This window comes from Mastomys coucha, unplaced genomic scaffold (genome assembly GCF_008632895.1).
Source record: "Mastomys coucha isolate ucsf_1 unplaced genomic scaffold, UCSF_Mcou_1 pScaffold22, whole genome shotgun sequence".
Classification (NCBI taxonomy): Eukaryota; Metazoa; Chordata; class Mammalia; order Rodentia; family Muridae; genus Mastomys; species Mastomys coucha.
Genome location: NW_022196905.1, coordinates 61641754 through 61649116, shown reverse-complemented (window position 1 = coordinate 61649116; position 7363 = coordinate 61641754). Strand labels below are relative to the sequence as shown.

The 7363-nt window shown below is 38.5% G+C and overlaps 1 pseudogene; it reads right to left on the bottom strand.

Annotated features, from left to right (window-relative positions):
• Positions 1-2102: 2102 nt before the first annotated feature.
• LOC116104555 lies at positions 2103-5912 on the bottom strand (annotated as a pseudogene).
• Positions 5913-7363: the final 1451 nt, after the last annotated feature.

The following is a 7363-nucleotide window of genomic DNA, read 5'->3' as shown; positions in this document are numbered from 1 at the left end:
TAATTTGAAAAGTTATAGAAGAAAATAAACTAATATGTACAATATATATTTTAACAGATTAAAAATCCGTTGTATTTCAGAGGTATTTATAGTCAGGAGATAAAGCTGGTTGTGGAATCCAGTATGTAAAATGTGAAATTTTCTAGCTTTCTAACTTCCTTTTAATATTAATGAAATTTTCCCTTGGAGATCACAGATGATCTCACTGTTAAACCATTGCTAGAAAACAAAACAAGTAGTCAGGGCCCCTTGGGAAATATGAGATTGAAATAACATGTTCCATGGGATGACAGCATCTAAAAGGCTTTGTGTTGCATTTAATCTGATATGACAGCTGCTCTTGTAGGGGAGATTAGAACAAAGGCAGTGGCAGAAGTAGAGCATCTGAAGGTGAAGGCTCATGAGGAGGTAGCCATCTGAGTGAAGGGCTGGGGCATTAGAAAGTATCTATGCCAACACTGTGTCCTCGGACTTGAGGCCTCAAGAAGGGACAGAAAATGCATTTCTGTATTTCAGATATCTCAGTCTGTGGTATCTAGCTATGAGATATCCATGAGTCATTTTCCATCATTATGAAAATACTTTAAGATATATAAAGTATAAAAGTAGTACCAAAAAGCCCATAAACCAGTGCCCAAAATAGCTACTTATTAACATTTTTTTTCCACTTCCACACCAGAGCCAATGAGTTTAAATGTAGCTCCTACCTTTGGATTAGAGAGTTCATCAGAATCAATGTTAAGACTAAAGCTCACAAGATCACTCAGGACCAGGAAAGGTGAAAAATTCTGCAGTATAATAGGGGCCAACTTTGAATTTGCGGTCCTCCTGACCTCTGCCTCCAGGGTCCTGGGACTACAGAACCATACCAGCACAGTCAGCCTAACCTGCTTTTTAAAGAAAGATCACTCTCTTGTTCTTTCAAGAAAAAGAGGCCGGCCAGTGGTGGCACAGGCCTTTAATCCCAGCACTTGGGGGGCAGAGACAAATGGATTTCTGAGTTCGAGGCCAGCCTGGACTACAGAGTGAGTTCCAGGACAGCCAGGGCTACACAGAGAAACAAAAACAAAAAACAAACAAAAAACAAAAACAAAACAATAAAAAAAAACAAAAACAAAAAGAGAAAAGAAAAAGAAAAGAAAAAGTTATTGCCAAACTATATGAAAAAGGGAATTCTACCTTAAGATGGTAATCAAATACCACATTCAGGCCCCTCCGCTGTCTACTAACTAACAATCAATATGGCTGCCATCAGGCAATCTCTACTGTAGCACCTGAGCTCGCATTTCCTCTGGCAGTCGTAGCCACACACTTCATCTTCAGTGGGTAGAATTCCTAGTGCTATGAAAAGCCTACCTTACTTCAGAACCTCCACATTTAGTCCCACATATACTGAAAGACCCTCAGAGTCTTTCTCTCAGGACCCCCACCCAAAGACCACCAAGAATCCGAAGTTCATTGTAAAAGCAAGAGGATTTTTACTGGTCCAGCGCTCCAGGGTTCAGCTGCCTTCGGGAAGGAGTGGAACCCCGGGTGGCTGTTAAGGCAAGTATTTAAGCCCAAAGACCGCAAGCAGGCGGGGGTCTAGGGGAATTCCAATAAACCGTTATGCAAACATGCCCTCTACATTGATTGGCTCATTCAGCTATCTTTGGCATGGCTGCTCTTTGTGGTGGGCCATTTCCTGGAGCACTGAGTTCTGAGGAATGGTCTTGGGGACCCCGGGGTCAGTTTCTCATGAACCCAGTGCAGCCAGGGATCAGCCAGTATTTTTCCATGGCCTTACAATACAATCATGTCACAATCTAGTGGTTCCCCAAAAGGTCATCGGGTAGTAGAACTCTCCTGGCTCTGATTTAGCTGTGGAACAAAGTTCTAAAAAAAAAACACAATCGTGGGAGATTCAAGAATCCCTGGACATGACCTTGTCTAAGGACATCACCTGGATGAACAGTAGCCACTGTTCAAACTGGAGGCGCGGGACGTCATGGCGCCCCAGGCAGCAGATGCTTCTTTGGATTTACCTTAGGCTGCCCTCCCCTCTGGCCATGCTTTAGAAAGGCTTGGTCCCCAGTGTCCACTGAAATACAGGCCACGTCCCTTCAGTAGGTATCTGTCAGGGAGGTGACACTGAAGGCCTGCTACAGCTCACGCTTGCTGGTGGGCTTCCAAAGGTAAAACAGTACCTAGTGCTTCTTCTCAATCATGAGGAAACCATTATCGCTACATCTCCCTTTGGTTGGATGCTTCCCACATCCAACCAAATAAAGGGAGCGACAGCTGACGTTTCCAGATCAAAAACAAAAACATCGCCCTTCTGAGAAATGTTGACAGTGATGTTGGCCTTAACCAGCTCCTCAGCATCCTTCAGGGAGGACAGGAAATGGTAGTTGGTGGGGCTGAGGAGTTCTTTGTCAGTTGAAAGGTAAAGGAAACCACACATGATTCCCTTGTACATCCCCTGCATCTCTTCAGCAGATTAGACACTGGCTTCTGGAACAGAACCACCGCCTCCGGCCTTAATCACAATAACGAAAGAGCACAAAGGCTTCGGGGAACTCCAGTGATGGAGCTTCACAAGTGAGCTTTGCGCAGTAGTCTTTGTGAAGATCTGACACACCATAGACATAAAAAACACCTTCATCTTCAAAACATACTGACAACAGTGAAGCGAAGAAACGCCAAACAATGTAATGCAGCATTTTCCATTTTCCTCCGTACTCTGTGTGAGGTAGATAGTATCTTTTTTTTCTTTCCTTTCTTTATTTATTTTATTTATTTTATTTTATTTTTTTTTTGTGGATTCTGAAGGTGAGGGTTAACCCCTTCCAGCATTTAATTTATTTCATTATTAGCATTATATACACATACAGACAAAGTCTTCTGCTTCAAGTTTTTCTGCTGCTTTTTTTCCATCATCATTGACAGCTCTATAGGTGTCTTCCAAATGTGCGTAACGGGTCTGTCCTTTGGGGGAGTTTGAAATTCAGCTTAACCTGGTGGAGCATCTGATCATTACCATCTATATGATGCTGCCGATGGAGGGAAAAGCGGCTGTTGTAAGACCAGTCCTCTTGAGATGAGACCTTTTGTAGTGTGCTAAAGGAAGCCCAGGACTGATAACCATATTCAGACATTAGTCGAGCTTTTGGGAAGATCTTCCAATTCCAGCAGTTATTGATATAGTTATAAAAATGTGTATAGCCATACTGAATACTATCAGGGTTCTGAGAGATCCAGCCTTCTTCCATGGTTTTCATCCCATTGGTTGGGCTGGATGCAATGAAAGGACGGCTCTTGTCTTCTGATAAGGCAAGCTCTCTGATGTTTTTCACATAGAGGGTCATGTAGTCATCAATGTAAATTTTCATGTCCCTGGGCTTTACTTGGAACCAGTTCAACCTGAGATCCACTTCATTCTTGTTATTACCACTCCATATGATGATGGAAGGGTGAGATTTCAGTCTCCTGACTCTGTAGACCAGGCTGGCCTTAAACTCAGAAATCTGCCTGCCCTCTGCCTCCCAAGTGCTGGGATTAAAGGCGTGTGCCACCACCGCCCGGCGCTAATTACTTTTTTAACATAAAAGAATTTTATTTTCTTGACCATGTTTTAATGTACTGCCACCACAATACACATTTAGTCTCCTGTCCATTCCAGATCGATTCTTTTCTTTCCCGGAGCTCTGAAGTTTAGATTCTTATTTGAAATTTTTTGTCACTCTAGTTTTCTTTATCTTACAGAATCAATGCCAAGATTATAAGTAAGTAACACCAGCTTCAGTGTTGTGGAAAGAGAACATACTTGGATATGAGACTTGAATCAACCAGTCAGTAGCTGAGTGAAGTGAATTGACTCATCCCTTCAGGATCTTGGACCCTCATCTGTGGGATGCAGCTCTGCCTAATCTGAGAGCTCTTCCAAGGTTTGATATAATGTCTGTGCATTGTATCAGTTTGGTGACAGGCTTTTATCATATCAGTGAGATGCTACATTGCTCTAGCACCAAAGATTCAATTTTTGTATTTCTGTAGGTAAAGAACTTAAAATAATTTTTCTAATCTAATAATAATATTTGACAATTGAAATTCATAATCTATACAGTAACATCAGTGAAAGCAAAGCAAATGATATTTTGGGCCAGTAGTCATAGCTAAGAATTGTCTTCTCATTAGATTCTTCCAAACAGAAAATCAATTTTGAAATTACCAAGAGCAGGAGTTGTCCCTAACTGATAGGCACCATAAGCAAAAACTGAAATATTGCTTAAAAATGCCACCCTTCATTATTGTTTCATTGTTGATTCATTCATTCACTCAATGAGTAGCCAATGGATGACCAATGTGTCTAGTATAGAGAAGAAGTCAAGGCCCCAAAGATAAATCAGAGATAGATTTAATTTAAAATTTTCTGGGATTAATGCAAGATAAAAAATTGAGAAAGGTATATTAGAATTTTGCAGAAAATCACAAGTGTTGACAGAGAAGAGGCAATTTTAACTGAATTTATTAGACAATGTAAAAACTGCATGCCTCCAGCAGAACTCTAGAAATAAATGGTCAGCTAAAATTAAGTGAACAACATCTAAGCCTCAAGGGAAACATTGTTACAGATGAAACAGGCTATTCCTTGTCCCATCACAGAAATGCAGAAGATAGACACAAGAACACAATAGGGAGATTGAGACAAAAAGAAAAAAAAAAAGAAAAATACCTTCCCTGACCAAAAATAAACATGGAAACCAGGAGATATTCTGGTGCCAAGTTAAGCAGTTTTGATCTGTTTGGGGGAAAAAAATGAAGATTATTTTTGTTTTCTGAACAAGCAATAATATTCAACCAAAGCTGTGTGACAGTTCAGTAACATTTCTCTAATGTGCCTCAGTAAAAGGAAAGCTTAACTTTGTACTTGCCTTACACATTAACATGTCTTTGGTAAATTCAGACCTTCCAATTCCTCTAGACCAGGGGCTTCAGCCTTTTACCAATGAACAGTCTAAGAATTCATGAATTCATGAATTCTATGAATGAGATAGGACCTAGAACATTCTACAAGAATGCATACAAACACATTCATGCTTGTGTAGATTTCCACACACCTCTATTTGGCTAACTTTTAGTTACACTGAAAATTATCTATTACATTATTGAACAAATAAGAACAATTAAGTCATAACATTAGGTTAAATCTATGTACAAGTTGGGACTAAAAAGAGCACTTGTTGCTTTATCAGTAGAGCTAGGTTCAGTTACCAGTACCCACATGGTGGGACAAAACCATCTGTGACTACAATTCTAGGAAACCTAATGACCTGTTTGGATCTCTGGGGAACTAGATGCTCATGTGGTATATTTATATACATGCAAACAAAGAAAATCATAGGTATAAAAACAAATGAATATACTTTAAATATACACAAAATTATTCACATGATTACATCAGTGTTACCATGCTACATTAAATATGTCTACATTGCTGCAGATCTGCAGATGCCATTTTCATTTATTGCGCAGGCTTCTGTGGATTAATAAAACCAGGAAAACATATTTCATTTAGAATAATTTTCTTTAGATGTAAATTAACCCAAAACATTTTTTCTTTTCTTTTCTGGTTTTCTTTTGGATTTTTTTTTTTTTGTTTGTTTGTTTGTTTTGCAGGGTTATATACTGATTATGACTTACGTTAGAAACTTTAAATGTAGTGAAAGACATTATCCCTCAAAATATATTTTTTATTTTAATTTATTTGAAAACTACAGTGCTTGTGTCAGAGCATTTCATTTTTCTCTGCTAGCTGAATTTTTAAGCTACCAAAGCTAAAGATACCTCAAAGATGTGTGCAAATTACTAATATACCTGGAAGTATGGTATTTGTTATGGCTGCCCTGCTGGATCTTGAAGGCCCTGGGCATTAAAGCTACCCTGGATCTATGTACTCACTCAGGGCTTTCAAGAGGATGGCACATTGCATTTCCTATTAGTAAGTAAAACTGCTTATAAATGGTAACGCGTTGATACAGCCATCAGGGTAGGAATGAGCAAGCAGGTCTATATCATGGCTCAAGAACAAAGAAACACACCAGTCACCAGTGACCTGGATGACTCCAGCGATTCCTACAAGAAGGGCCTTGAAGAGCCAGTGAAGATTCAGCACACAGTAACAAGAAACTGAAATCTCTACATGCAGCCTGAACCCAGATTTCAGTTCTCCCAGGAGGAACACACAGCCCTCAAAGAGAATTTCCATCTGAGGAGTTTTTTTTAGAACTCCTAAAACTTCCTGAATTTCTTCTGTAGCTAAACTTTTTAACAGAAAGGAAACTTCATCTTTTGTTCATAAATGGAGTGTCTGCCGCGCATGGTGACTCCACCTGTGCTGTTCTTCACGGATGGAACGCACAGGTGTAGTTCTGCACAGATGCTTGAGTACTGGAGAAAAGATGACACAAAGATTTTGAAGGAAGGCTTGGGCTTTGGAGATACTGGCCCCACTGGAGCTGCCTTTTACTCTTTCAAGGGAACAGGAAAGGACTTATGGCAGAAAATGTGATTGCTTACTCGCGACAGAAAAATTAATCCTATGAACTTAACCTTCAGTAAATAAAAGCTGAAGTGTTTAAATGAACTTCAAGTTGGCATTTTATTGTTTATTAAAATAAAGAGAAAAGGTTTACATAAAAATAACAAGGAGTAAATCTTCCAGGATCTGTTAGCTAAGAACACTTCATAGAATCAAAAGTTTTATTGACTTGATCTTTCTGTTTCATAGAAGAAATTAAAATTTTCAACTACAAAATTTGACTGAGCCATCAATTGAAGTATTCTATCTATTCTGAGTAATATATTATTTAATCCACAGTTATGATGAATGTAATTTTCATTGTACCTTTTATAATGCTTAATCTACTTGTTTGAACCTATTTTAATGCCTTATTTTCATATTTATTCTGACTTATTTACATGATAGTATCTTACAACATGTTATTTTTTTTTCATTTTAAGTGTTAAAAATCAGTCCTGTAAAAGGGCCTAATTTTTAACATAAATAAAATGATTAATTTAAGCCTCTAGGGACACATTGAACTTACTCTGAATAAGAATACATGCACATCATATCTATTTCCCAGTTTGAGTTAATTGTGTTTCCTGGCTTTTATTTGTGGGTGTTTGGATAGGTTTGGTTTTCACTGGATTATTTCAATGTTGTGCATGTGTCACACATATAAGTTGATTGGTTTTCATTCATTTATCCTTCTGTGGATCAGATTCAAAGTCTCATGACCTTTTTAACCCTAATGATTCTTTATTATGTTAGCAGTTAAAATGTAGCATTTTATTGTTCTAGTGAAATGTTTATTTCAGT